The sequence below is a fragment of the Gossypium hirsutum genome, chromosome A07, assembly GCF_007990345.1.
Source record: "Gossypium hirsutum isolate 1008001.06 chromosome A07, Gossypium_hirsutum_v2.1, whole genome shotgun sequence".
NCBI lineage: Eukaryota > Viridiplantae > Streptophyta > Magnoliopsida > Malvales > Malvaceae > Gossypium > Gossypium hirsutum.
Window position 1 is genome coordinate 52,015,179 of NC_053430.1, and position 15,951 is coordinate 52,031,129.

Here is a 15,951-nt window from a genome sequence, read left to right on the forward strand (position 1 = left end):
AAATCGGTGGAATAAAGAGATAGAATGAAAGAAAAAGATGATAGCTAGGCTTAGGTTTTATTATATTACACATTATGTCATCAAATTTTACTTAATGTTGACTTTTCAACATTTTTGATTACCCATGGCCGGCCAAGCTATCACAATAGGGTCTAATTGCCCTTTAAAGACCCTCAATTTTTATTCTCTAGCTATTTGACACATTTAGCTATCAATTTAGGACTTTTTCACTTTATGCGATTTAATTCTTTTTCGCAATTAAGCTCACAAAAGCTAAAATTACTTCACCAAATTTTTCATGCACTCTTAAAAACATGTTATAACATCAAATTAATAATAAAATAATTTATTCAATTCTGAATTTGTGGTCCCGAGACACTATTCTGACTAGCCACAAATTCGGGCTGTTACATAACATGTAGTACAAAAACTAGTATCTTAACCATCATATGTCTTGAAACTACTGTAAATAAGCCAATGGTAATAATAATGATATAGTGGATAAATAGTATGACCAAGCTCCTAATCTGCTGACCTGATCAAATCTGTGGGTTACATGTGATTCAGTCAACAGAAGAAATGAATTAATGATCTTATAAAGAAATAACTATATGTTCAAATAGATTTAGGTTAGAACCAGTAAAGTCTCATATTCGAGTTCAGAACAGAAATAGATCCAGTAAGTAAATCATTCTGTTTATCAGAATATAACAGAACAGTTCAGACAGATAGTAAGCTAGATTATTCTCAGATATAGAGTAGATCTACATAAATACAGTTTTCCTATTCCCTACCGCTACACACCATCTTCGACCAACCCAACACACCAAATAAGTTATTAAATACTCATCCAACCCTACACACCACACAGTGTTGGTATAACATGTTCCAATAATTGAAAACTGGCTAAAGGATAAGAATACAAATATTGGTGATTTAGCCACTGGCTAATAACAGAATACTTCCTCCTTTGCTCAATTTCCACCCAATACAGATGCAGATTTCAAATATTAGCTAATACAGGGGCCTACACAACCGTTCAGATACATTTCATGTTCATACAGAATAATTAATATCATTAATAGATATCATACGCAGTACACACATACAGGTTTCCAGTACTCAGTCTCAGATCACAAAATAGTAATTTATACAATTTAAGTCAAATTATTCGGGCACCATGAAACGCCTACATTCGCTTCAAATGACACTTGTAACCCGAAAAAGTAATTTCACATTTTTTGTCCACACGTCCATATGGTTTCACACGGCCTAGATAGTTGACACATGTGTCTCCACACGGCCAAGCACTCGCCCTTGTGCTTCACACAGCCTGACACATGCTCGTGCCACTTACCCGTGTAGTCTTAATGTTCAAATAGTGTGTTACATGACTTGGAAACACACCCGTGTCATTGGCCCATGTGAACTCTACACAAAATATTCTCACACACGGTCTAGACACACGCCCTTGTCCTTAACCCGTGTGTCTCTAATTCTTGAAGAATGAGTTATACGACTTGGCACACAGCCGCGTCAACAATCCCTTTTTTCGACGATTAAAACTTAAAGAAGAAGGGGTTTTCGATACCCAATTGATGTAGCGTCAGTGCAAGGGTAAATCACAATACTCCCAAAGCTTCAAAACAAGATTCAATCACTCAATTAACTTTAAAAAATGCTCGATTAGAGCACAAAACTGAAACTCGTCGAAGATTTCGACACAAACTTCCAAATAAACAACAACAAGAAAACTTTTTAAAGGTGTGACTCAAACCCCTGACCTCAAACATATACATAGAGCACAAAGCCACAGATATAGAGATTTAATTACGATAGAAACCAACAGTCAAACATTTAATTTTTTTGGGGCATTACATTCCTTTTCTTCAAGAGAAAATATTTGAATATCCTTTTCTATGAAAACAAACAAGAAAGCGAGCACCACCAAAAAGCCAAAAAAAAAAGGAACTTTGACAATACAAGACAAGAAATTACAATTAAAGGTCCCTTTGGATGAGCTATCTGTTTACTTACAGTTAGTGTAAAAACAACTATTAGAAGTTGTGTGATCCAAATTCCAGTTAAACATAAAATACAAGTGGCAAGATAAGAGGTTCTACAGAGGTGAAGGCCGCAACCCATCATAGATCCTTAATAAGCAAAATATTGGATTGGGGTCGCAACCAGGGGTACTCTGGCCCCTGTGGTACGATACAGGCTACATAAGTGGAATTTGTATAGAAGTTTACTTCCTCTATTTGATGTTGATTCAAATAAGGTGTTTTAACCTTACTACATTACTTCTATTTGACTTTGATTATAATAAGATTTTAAACCTATAAATTGACGGAATTGTCTCTCTTCTTGTATAATTTGAATTCAACATAGTGAATTTTCTTTTCCTCTGCCCATGGTTTTTTCCTAAAAGGGTTTCCACATAAAATTCTGTGTGTTCTATTTTCTCTCTTTTCTTTGCGATACACTGCCATTATTGTTGTCCTATTTTTACAATATCGGTGGTGGTAAGATTAGATATTATAGTATGGGATAAAAAGAAAGCTAAATGCACCACACTAAAACTAAACGCTCATCTAAAGGGGCCTTGAGGCAGACAAATACGTAAACTCAAAATAAAGAGGCAAACATGTAAAGATTTATACTTATTCAAAAATCAATATTCTAATTGTGCATGTTTTATCTGTCTTGTGTTATTTGTTTATATATTTTTCTTGTTGAAGTAAATCATTTGTTTTTGTAGAGTAGCCAAAATAAATAAATTTTTAGTAGAGATGGTATAATCCTCCATTTTGTTCCGTTTCAAATATAAGTACATGTTTGATAAAGATTATTTTTTGTTAATATTTTCTTCTAGATTTAAATGATTATCATATATTCATGTATATATATATCAAACACAAATATTAAATATTAAACTTTTATTTGATTTTTATGAAAAATATGAATATTGTAAAAAGAAAGAACAAGAGTATGAATAAGAGCACATTAAGATTGATACAATTTGTGACACCCTACACCCAATCCAATTGTTGGAGTTGGATGCGAGATATTACATTCATTACTGAAGCAACTTGATCTAATTTCCATTTTCAATAGTCATTGAGAATATCAAGCATTAACAACACATAACAACACTTTCACATTGATTGAAATCAATTTTAAGTAATTTAAAGTGATTAAGAACATTTTAAAATGAGTTTTAGGTGTTCAAGGATGATCGAGACTAAGTTCGGGTCTCTGGGGGTCCAAACAACTCAAAATAGGAGAAGGACCCCTATCTGACCCAGCTGTATCAGTACAAGTGCATACTTGTGCCAATACATCTAGCTAACACTGTTTCAATTTTTATTATTAACTTGTACTGATACATCTGACCCCTTGTATCGAAACAAGTTCACCGAGACTAAAAAAAGACCCCTAAAGCCTCCTAGTTTGGCTCAAAACATTACCATTTCATTTCTAAACATTATGGGTCACTAAAAACATGTTCTAAACATCATTTAAGCATATTTAAACACATTCAAACACATGGCTAATAACATGATAACAACATTTCGAATTTCAAACATCAAGTTCACTAGCTTGGCATGTAAGCATCACTTGAATCATGGCATACACACTTCATTAAGTCATGCATTTCATCATATCTAGATAACTACACCTTTACACATATTTATACATGAATGACTATGCCTAGATTACAAATTCGTAACATTGCAATTACCAAAACATCAATAGGGACTCCAAAGCTACATTTTGACACTAGGTACATGCCAACCCAAACTTAACATTCAAAACACGATACAAACATTTGTGAGCTGGGAATTGAGTCTTAAATGTCACCAACCTTCTCGAAACCTTGATACCTAATCAATACATGTACACGAAAATAAACAAATCTGCACACTAAGCAAAGATGTTCAATGGTGCAAACATAAATTGAAAACATTGCATAAACCAATTATGCTTGTAAGCTAATTATGAATTCGTATATAATCACATATTTATAATAAGCATCTTTATGCTAAGTTCACTACTTAGTGCTTTCCTATGGAATTTTATATTCGGTTTAAGTCATGTATATCATCTTCTCTATATGCTTTCAAAGCTTTATACCACTATATCTAATATCACATTTAGATGCATCATCAAATTGTTGCTATATTGATTCATATTTATCATGCATAAGACATTTTCATAATAACATTCATGTCTCATTTTACCAATTGCATATATCTATTTGTTTTTATAACATCATCGGCCCTCAAGGCTCATAATACACAATTAGCATGATGTTTCACCTGATATCATCCATCACATTAACATTGTATTTAATTTTAAAGTACTACTATCAACTTACTATAGATTGAACAAACAAGTGCAATTTCCAAGTGAGTTACCCTTATGTTTGTTTATGTTGATTCTGATTTTGGTATTTAGTTTTTATTTTATTTTACAATACACCTTTTTATGATTTTGTCGTAATATGACCTGGACATGAATAGTATTTAGACCTAATTAGTTTGTTATTATTTGCTTATAATTTAGTTTAAACAAACCCTTCTTGGGTACGTGATAATACTCTAGAACGACATATTTTTATGTGCTAATTGCATGTTTATTTTGAGTATGACCCTACTAATTTGAGCTATTTACGGTTTTTTATCTTTCAGAGACTAAATTGGAAGCAAAAGGATATTTAAAGGCAAAAAGTGCAAATTTGAATATAAAATGGGCCAACATGTGACATAGGGAAAAAGGGGGTGTCAAAAATGCAAGTATGGAAGACATAAGGGAAAAGTACAAAAGAAGAGATTTTATAGCACAAGACTCTATTTAATGTTAAATTATATTAGGATAATTATTAATGATTATTATTTAGATTTAATTTTAGGATTTATTTTCATTTATCTTTAATTATCTTTAATTATCTTTGTTTATTTGTATTTATCTTTTAGAATTTAATTAGGAATATGCTAGGTTTCTTAGAATTATAAATAAGGGATAAAGTGACACAAATAGGATGGATCTTTTTCTGTAAACACTCTTTCCCTCATAAAATTAGCCTTTTGTTCTTTCCATATTTTTTCAATAAAAATTTCATTTTCATTATATTTATTTCTTTTTCCCCAAAAATCATGAGCCACTAAATCTATCTAGCCGAAGGTTGTCAAAGTTCCCCAAAAAGGGTTCATGGGGCTTAGAATCAGTACTTAGTATTCATCGCTTCTCCGCATTACGGGGCTGACGCTTCCGTCCACGTCCCTTAAAAGGTGATCTTTTCAACGTGTGCAAAGGCGGCTGCTTTGTATGTTTTGGGAAGGCTGCACAGTCGGTTTGTTAGCTTACTGCGTCAGAGGTTGGCGAGCCAAAGAGACAAAATAGCGTGAGATTCGCCATTGAGAAGTGATGGTCTAGCATAAGATGATCCCACAAAAGCGATTGTTGGCTAGAGTCAGGTTCCGCTAAATTGTAAGTCTAAATTTTTGGAGCTGATGGTTGTAAGCGTCCTCTTCCACAAAAGCCGAGGATTGAACCCAAGGCGAATCGAGACAACCGGAGGCTGGAATCTCTCCATAAGAACACATTTTCCTCAACTCTATTGATTTCTATTATTTTAATTTTAATTTTTGAAATTCCAATCAAAACTTTTAATTCTGTTTTTTATTTTATTTTTTCAAATCAAAACTTTTAATTATATTTTTTTAAAATTTTTTTCAGGTATGCTGTAACGCCCCGTACCCGGGACCGTTGCTGGAGTCGAACACGAGGTGTTAACGGACTTAATTCATTTACTTACACAGTTCATTTCGAAATTTCCAGGCAAGCTGGCTAACTGCATCGCATCCACTTTAAAAATCATATCTCGAGTTCCAAAACTCGAAAACCGATTCCGTAAATTTTTCCTAAAACTAGACTCATATATCCATCTACAAATTTTTTCTAGAATTTTTGGTTGGGCCAATTAGTACAGTTTATTAGTTAAATTATCCCCTGTTTCAGGGTTCGACTACTCTGACCTTCATGCATTACGACTTAGATATCTCCCTGTACAGAGCTTCAATACTTATGCCGTTTGTTTCTAATGAAACTAGACTCAAAAAGGAATCTGTACATATAAAGCATGACTTCTAATTGTCTCTGGTTAATTTATGGTAAATTTTCAAAATCAGAACAGGGAATCCAGAAAACGCTCTGGCCCTGTTTCACGAAAACTTAAACATCTCATAAAATACGGCTCATATGGTCGTTTCGTTTCTTTCATATGAAAATAGACTCATCAAGATTGGATTACATAATTTATTCACTATTTAATTCCATTCCTACTATTTTTAGTGATTTTTCAAATTCACATCACTGCTGCTGTCAGCATCTATTTTAAGGTAAATTTTACCTATTTCATAATTTTCCATGAATCAATTAGTAAATTGACATACATTATTTTCAAGTATAATCACGATTAGCCATGACGTACGTAGCACCAATAGGACCATGATTGGCCATTCCAATGGCTAATCATTATCAAACATTTCCACACCACTTAATAACCATATCATAAGACCATATATACAAAATGACCATAATGTTATACTCAAAATATACAAGCCATTTTCGCATGGCTATACGAATATACATTACCAAAAGATACCTAATTAACAACAAGGGTCAGCCCTATATATGCCATTATCAAAGTTCAACTAAAGATATACCAAAAGGGCTTAGATAGTGTGGACGACTTCGACTTTGACACTCCCGAGTCCGATAGCTGACAAACAAAATCTATAAAACAGAGAATTAAAGCAACAGAATAAGCATTTTGATGCTTAGTAAGTTTTAAGTAATGAAATTATTTACAACTAAGGTATAGCGTTCGTATGACTAAATGAACAATTGCATATATTCATATTCCCAAAATCATGTTTACTTCACGCTTCAACCATTATATTCATACACTCAGGATCAAACCTGACTAAAGGCCGGAAGCTTGTTAATCAATTGAGCGAATACTATTTAAAAGGAATCAACCTTTCCAATGCATATACGAAACATACCTTATCGTTTGGATTTATGAGCGTATTAATTGAAGTTATTACAGCAAGATCGCTCATTTCCAAACCCAAGTACCTTCGGGATTTAGCCGGATATAGCAACTCGCACAAATGCCTTCGAGACTTAGCCCGGATATAATCACTAGCACAAATGCCTTCGGGACTTAGCCCGGATATAGTAACTAGCACAAATGCCTTCGGGACTTAGCCCGGATATAGTAACTAGCACAAATGCCTTCGGATCTTAGTCCGGTTGTCATCCGAATAATCATGCACATATATTAATAAATCATAACACATTTATATTTCATTTTCATTACTAAAACTCAAACACAAGACACTTATCAACCTTTACCATTTTCGGCTCAATAGCCACATACAAAGAGCATGATTTTGGTTGGCTTTGTAACATGATCTCTATACACATTTGGCTACCAGTCATAAGTATAACTAATTACCTCGATAAATAATTCAAGTAGAATCATTATATCACCGTTTATTTATTATGCTTATATGTCATGACTTAATCAAATCATAAACTAAGTTCCATTACTCAAAGACTTACCTCGGATGTTGTCGAACGACTTCAACGGCTATTCGATTACTTTTTCCTTTCCCCTATCCAACTTTGATCCTCTAAGCTCTTGAGCTAAATCAAACAATTTACCTCTCAATCAAACACAATCATACGACATTCATATACATTTTAGAACCAATTCATTTGAATCAATTTACCACTTAAGTCTATCACCATTTCGCTTTCAAATTTGTGTACTTGGTAAGTCACATTAAACTACTACAAATATAACTTTAATACATATTTTTTTCGAAGGTCTCAATGCAACAAGGTGTATACATAAGGCACTAACATACATATAAGTATATATATACTTATGTGGTGTTCATATTTTAGTCGATTACTTAAGTTATGCACAACCACGTATTTATATACACTCTCATATTCATTATTATGAATATTGCCGAATACTTAACACAACTAAGCTAAAAATTTACCCAATATCATCTTAATTAACTTCTACTTATACATCAAAATTTCCAATACAAAGTATTTAACACCTATGCACTTAAACCGGATTAGCAAACACCCATAGACCATGACCGAATGCCATTTAAACACAAGTCAACAAGATCTCATGATTTCAAATCAAAATCTTAGCAAGAATGCACAATGCCGAACCCTTAGATGATTAAACATCTAATTTAGACAATTTTAGAACATCTAAACGGCACTTGTTCAAAACATTAAACAACTACATGTTCGGCTATTACCATAGGTGCATTAGAAATTTATACTATCAATAAGCTCAACTTCTTGCAACAACAATTTCTTCCTCAAAGTTTAAAGGCTAAAATCAAATTATCTCCTCATTAACCATAACCGAATGTGCCATACATCCATCAAGATTCAAGATTTTTGGCATGGGCTAAGTAAGAAACAAGATGATTAACCTAAAACAAGCTTGAATTTCAAAACAAATCTAACACCTTTCACTAACCTTTCTTCTCCTTCCATGACCGAAAGTCTCCCCCCTTCTCTTCTTTTCAATTCGGCAAGGAAGAACAAAGATGAACTTTGTTTTCTTCACCCCCAATTTTTATTACTTTATTACTAACCCTTTTATTTTATTATTTTTAACACAAAATATTAACACAAAATATTTATAATATGTTTTAACCCATAGCATGGCCGGCCACTATCTAAATTTTGGGTAATTTGACATGCAAGTACAAGCATTTTCTAACATGCATTAATAGGCCACTTTGACATTTGCCTAGCACAATCCTAAATTTTCTCACACAAGTCCTATTTGATAAATTTCACATACTATATACAAAATTTAAGCATGAAATTTTCACACGTGCATGTTCATATATAATAAGCATTAAATATGACTGTTAATTATTTTCTTATGGCTCGGTTTCGTGGTCCCGAAACCACTTCCCGACTAGGGTCAATTTAGGGCTGTCACATATGTAAATTTTCTTAGGCACGATTCTGACCAGGATTTCGAGGAACAAGCAATTGTGCAAATCCGATCCCTGAGGATTTGACCCTACTTCCCTTATACTATTATTTTTATTATTTTCAATATTTTATAGGGATAGGATATTTTTTGTGCTCTCAACGACCGCATCAGTACGATCTTCGGAATACTTCCAAAATGTTTCGTTGTAAAAACAAAAATATATTACAATTTGACTTGTACACTTGCAGACACCACACATATTTCCATATCTAATAGCATAATTTTAAGCCCCGTCGCATGCACGCTGGGGCATGGTCACGACGTGGAGATTGTAAAGTCGTGATGTCGATTCTAAAATTTTCAAAACTTTACAATTTGGTCCTAATTCATGCTCGAATTAACAAAAAGAGCTTTCTTAAGCTTCTGTAGGACCCAAAAATGATTGTGATGCATATTTAAAATGTGAATGATACTTGTTTGCATATGTGATTGTTTGAATGTTGTAAATTGTATGAAGTTACTCCCGCAACGAATGTAGCATCTTATAGCTCAGACCCAACGATCAGGTCGGATGAAGGGTGTTACATCAACACAATGCAAATAGATGGGTTGATTTGCTTACTACAGATGTTTGAGATGAACCTTTAAAAAAGCACAAGAGATAAAGTTAATTATGAGAAGAATATTGTTTTCATTGTTACAACAACTGAACCCACATTTGGTTCCCTATAAGAGATTGTACTTCTTGCCAAAAATTGTAACAAACTTCTTAAGCATTTCTCCAAGAATGATAAGAATTCATATACTAATAAATTTTCTAGCAAGAGAAAAGGAAAGGTTACTAAAGATCATAAGAAGAAAGAAATTCAACATCATGAATGTCAAAGCTTTGAACACAAAAGTTGAATGTATAAATACATTCAAGAAGACAGAGAAGTCCCTAAATGTTACTTGGAGTGATAAAAAAAATGATGATGATCAAGTAAACAACTATGTTGTTTTTTGCAACAAAAATATGTTCCGTTACTTTGAATGTTTCAATAACTGTAAAGACAAATTTCGAAGAGATAATAATAGCGATGTTGATATGTGTTGACGAGCCACATGAAGTTTGGAAAGTTGTGACTTGGTATTTAAAGATAATGAAATCCTCAAAATTGGAAACCTCGCTGTGAAGAAAAGAAAAACAAAGATTAGTTGGAGAAATCAAGTACAAAGAAGTACTTCTTAATTTAAAAGCAATTTCATAAAATTAGGCATGTAAACACAATATAAATACATGAGAAAATAATCAAAGCATTCCAACATTTATAGTAATATGAACTTAATACGAATATACAAATATGTTTAAATTTCTATATAATGAATTATTAACATGTATAAATTTATAATACTTTGAATACATGCAAAAAATAAACAACACAACACATTAATTTCTCTAAATTGAATTACTACGATAAATTATGCAAAATATGTTATGAATTGAGACATCACATAAATACAAATTTTTTTCTTTAAACTGAACCACTATAATAAACTATGTAAAATATATTATGAATTGAGACATGACACAAATTCAATATTTTTTTTCTTTTAAGTTAAATCACTGTAACAAACTATGTAAATGTTATGAATTGAGGCACGAGAAATACAATATTTTTCTTCAAATCGAATCACTAAATAAAACTCTATAAATAATAAATGAATTGAAATATTACATAAAAATTAATTAAAAAATAAATGCAACACAAAAAAAAATCAAAATTATTAAAATATGCTTAGGAATACAGAGTTATTAAAATTATTAAAATTTATATAATAAATAATTATAAGAAAAAAATGTTGTAAACGTAAAACATACAAATTATTGAATTATTTTTTATTTTCAATTGTTATCCTTTCTTATCTCATTTTTCATGCCCTTCCATTTCCTTTATTTTATTATTTAAAGTCATACCATTTACTTGGAAAATAACTTTTTATAATTTTGATATAATTTAATACAAACATTTCATGATCATATATGTTAAAACAATTTAGGTGATATTAACAATGGCTTGTTGCTCAACAATAGTATCATTTACCAGTAAAAAGATAAAAACTCACAAGAAAATGAATTAAGCCAAGTTCCCAATAGTTTGGTATTATATATTTTTTCTAATTCTATTTTTGTTTTATTGTTAATTGTTAATGTTCTAAGTTAGTGACTATCACTCTTAATAATATCGTTTTCAAAATTCAAATCTATGCCTCCCCTTAATAATACCATGTGCCTTACCATTACACCTAACACTTATTCATTATATTTTAATATCATATTAACATCCAACCAAACACACATTCTTCAACCCTAATACTTGATAAATTAGTATAAGTAGATAACATTTCCTGGGTCTCTTTTTGTCAACTGCCCTCAACAAGAGATGTAGATGTTTATTGTATGTATTAATTATAATATATTAAAATTATTTTTTAATTTAAAAGGAAAATTGTACATTTTCACAAATAATATAACCTAAATATTATAGCAATTAAAATATAATATGAAATGAATTGTTGACATAATAAGTAGTAAATACATTCATTATCTACTATTATGGTAATTAATTGACTTAGTTATAAATTGTGTTAGTAGTAACCATTCACAATACAGTATTACAGATCAATAATGCAGATACGAAAAAGTGTATTAATGAATTACTTAGAATATTTAATAATTTAGAACATATAATTAATGAAATAATTAGAAAATAAATTTTAAAACTATACTCACTTTAAATATAACTAAAAAAATAAATATTTTAAAACTCAAACAATTAACCAACAACTGAAAAATGTGTTATTCAAAAGAAGAAGGTTACCTGGAATTTGTAGTTAATATGAGAGTGATTGTTGAGGTTTTTCTATTGTCCAAGTGGCTGTGGCCTGGGCACTGGGCAGCTGAGTTTGATTGGATAGTTGTCCAACTGGGTGCAGTAAAGTCAAGCCTTGTGTGGCAACCATGGACGAATTGTTAGCCCAAACTGGAATTAAGTTGTTCACCATGTTTCCACCAACTGTACCACACATTTGTGTATGCACAAAATGTTGATAAAACTTAATCTCCTTCCTAATAACATCTTTTTTTGCTGTAAAAAACAAAACACCAAAATTCTTATAGCACAAATTAATTTAGGGGTTTGGTTTGGTTTGATTTAGCTAAACAAGTATGCAAAAAAGAAGCCCTTACATTCTTGGAGCTCAATCATTTGCTTACTCAACTTTGTATGATCTTTCAGCATCGAATTTTCGTTAATCAATGATTTTTGCTCCATCTGCCCATTTTACATACAACAACACAAAACAGTCAGATTGTCAAGTTGATTAAACACTTAAATTATATGGAAAGCTAAAATGAATATTTTTTCTTCATCAATTATACAAGTGATTACCTGCAATAAGTTGAATTGAAGTGATGCTTGAGCAGCTTGGGATTTCAACTTCTGAAACCGTTGTTCAAGTTTGCAAGTGTAAAGCTTCTTCTTTTCCTTAGCCCTCAAAGCTGATTTCCGATTTATAATAATCCTTTAATTTAGAAGAAAATGGTAACATTGGAAACTGCGAAAGTAATAAAAATAAAGAAAAATAGTATTATCCAACTAAAATCCATGCCTTTTTGCCCTCTTCGGATCAGTTCTTGCTATGTTTTCAAGTTCTTGATGAGAAAGTGGTCGTTTCCTGTATTCAAATGGCTTCTCCATGGGTTGTGTTGGCAGTGCTGAGTATAAGAAAATAAATATTTACTCAATATTATTACAAGGATGGTTCAATGTTTTTTTTTTAAAATCTCATCACATTAGAAGGATGGTTCAATGTATTAGTAACACATATCATTCCTTTTTAAATTAAAATGAGACAGGATGCTTTCGTTTAGAAATCTTTACGATGAATTGAATTTAAGGTAAACTATCTATTTAGTCGCGTGAATTTACTCGTATTCTTATTTTGATCACTCATTTAATAAAATTATTATTTTAATCATTCATGATAGATAAATTGTTAATTTTAGTTATTTTACTGTTAAAATGGGTTTGATCACTAAAAGGAATATTTAGTAACTTAGTATAATAACAACAAATTTAACCATTAATAGTTATTTATCCATTTAATTAATTTAACCCGAATTTTGAAAATAACAACAACAAATTTGACCCTTAATATTTACACATTATACCAATTTGATCTTGATTATAAAAATTTAAATTTTATTAAAATTTATAAAAATAGATAAAATACTCAAAAACTCCTTAGAAACTCCATGAATTTTTTTCTTTTTTAAAATTTTTATTATGTGAATTTTGCATCTTCATTTTTTACTTGTGATTTTACAAATTATGTGTGATGAGCATAGATACGAAGATATTACAAGAAAAGTTGACAAAGACGACTGGATAGGTGACAATTGGAGCGAACATCAAAGTAAAAAAGTAGGAAGTAAAAAAACAATAAATGCTAGTGAAAAGATGGTGGGGGATGAGATGATTTTAGATTGTAGGGTAAAGAAGACTGTGTTATTATTATATTCATTGGATCTTTGTTACTTTAATAAGTGTTTGGTGTGCATTTGTTTTAAGTGATTTGCAATAGGATTTAATTTCAAGCAACGTTATCCAATTAATTTTATCATGTATAAATATTAAGGGTTATATTTATTTTTTATTTATTTATCAAAATTAAGATTAAATTAATAAAATAAGTAAACATCGAGAGTTAATTTTGTTATTATATTAGGTCATGTCAATATTTCTTTGATGATCAAACCTATTTTAACAATAAAATAATTAAAATTGACAACTTATTTCATAGGAGTTATTAAAATTGACAACTTATTTTATATGAATAACTAAAATAACAATTTTTTAAAAATAAATTACTAATATAAGAACACAAATAAATCTGAGTGAGTAAATAAATAGTTTTGCCTCAAGTTTGTGGAGCAAATAAAAAAAAATTTAAAGCACTCTTTAATGATGCCATTATCTTAAATAATGAGATTAAAAATATTATTTTTTAATTCATAACAAGAGTTGAAATTTTCATCAATTTTTTAAAAAGATTTGAATTAATTTTTTTATTAAAAATATAGATTAAAATATTAAATTTTGTAATCTACGTGTACTTAATGTTATTTTTTATTTTATTTATTAAATATTTTTATAACTTTTAAATTATTTTTTAACGTTATATTTATTATAAATAATATAATGTTAGCATGGAGTGTATGTAACTACCACATCGTTATTTCTATTAAAAAAATGATTTGATTATTTTTAAAATGTTAATCATCAAATTTAATTAAAAAATAAAAATATTAAAAATTAAATTAATCATTATTATATTAAAAATAATGAATTACAAATCTAATCAACCTTTACCTTCTTAAATAATTTCTAGAATTGATATATTGGTTAGAGAAGAGAAAAGAGAACATTTTGAGGAGCCATTAGGAAGGGAAATCATGTTTATTGTGACCCATATTTTATGGCTAGTTTTGATATAAAGATTGAGATTTGATTGATGTACCTGATTGATGAAATGCATTTCCAGGCTTGGAGGATGAATTCTCCTCTTCTTGGATTGCCTTCTCTCCCTTCTCCATCAATCACCAGTATTCTATTTTTCAAATAAGCAAATAATTTCTTTAAATATAGATACAAGGAAAACGATATTGAAACCTAATATACGCCCAATTTTGTTTTTTGACAGATAAAATCATAAATTCTTAAATCTGGATTGGATTTCTTGCAATTTGTTTAGTATAGGGTTACTTACCATTTTAAGGTTTTTTTTTTTAAATTTGTGTAGTATAGGCTTACTTACCATTTTAAGCTTTCTTTATAATGTTGTAAATTTGTTTAATAATAGTTCTAGATATTATGTCAAAAAAAATAGATATATAATCAAAACTTATAATAAAATTGTTAAAAAAAAGTATTCAATTTAAACATTTCAGCTTCCATAATTAGTGATAAGTTTTTCGAGTTTATTCTACTTCTTTATATGAAATTGAAATTTAAGAGAATAATTTTTAAGCCTATCGATTAAAATGTATTTTTTTCTAGTGTATTGAATCATAATATTCTAGGTAAACTGTATCATTAATTATAAAATTTTGAGTAAATTTTTGCATTGATTATTTAATTATAAAAATTTACAATTTAGTCATTAAATTATTTGAAAGTTTTTATTTAAGTCATTGAACTATTCAAAAGTTTTTTATTTAAGTCATTAGATTGTTAAGTTTTTTTTTTAAAAAAAGAAAGTTCCGTCAGCGCGCTTCAATCAACGATTTGACGATCGTTATACTGGATCAGTACCCATGGACAAGTACAACAACATACATTAGATGCAAGTCGATCTAATAATTAGTGTCGGAGATCGGAGAAAAAATTTGTTTGAATTTTAGTTCGCAAATTCATGATGTCCAAAGCTGTTTCATGGAAAAAAAATTGGACTCCAGAAGAAAAAGGGAAATAGAGCTTTTGATTGGTATAAGCAATGCAAATAAAGAAAGCCATATAACATTATTTTTAACATCCTAGTCACTTAAATTTGTTGGGGATCGGCTTGTATAAGCAATGAACAAGTAAAATAGAAAAGATCAAACACACAAACATTTACATAGAAAACTCTTCCAAAGAGGATAAAAACCATTAGCAAAAAAGGCTTTGGCTTTTCAATAAATGAGTAAACAAACAAGAGAACAATATGGAGAAAATAAATCTAAATGTACTAAACGTACAAACCCAAAACCTGAAAACAAAGCTCTAACTTGGGAACAAATTTCTCTCTATAGTTACCATGAAAACTCTCTTAAACTCATATGGGGCTACATATTGTCGCCCTCAAAGAAA

The 15,951-nt window shown here is 30.2% G+C and overlaps 1 long non-coding RNA gene across 1 annotated transcript; it reads right to left on the minus strand.

Moving 5' to 3' along the window:
• Positions 1 to 9,843: 9,843 nt before the first annotated feature.
• On the minus strand, positions 9,844 to 14,804 carry LOC107959075 (uncharacterized). Its single transcript, XR_005930080.1, has 5 exons — positions 14,621 to 14,804; positions 12,490 to 12,815; positions 12,288 to 12,372; positions 11,920 to 12,186; positions 9,844 to 10,227 (listed from the first exon to the last, which is right to left on the minus strand). It is a non-coding gene; the product is annotated as an uncharacterized lncRNA (long non-coding RNA).
• Between the last annotated feature and the right edge of the window lie 1,147 nt (positions 14,805 to 15,951).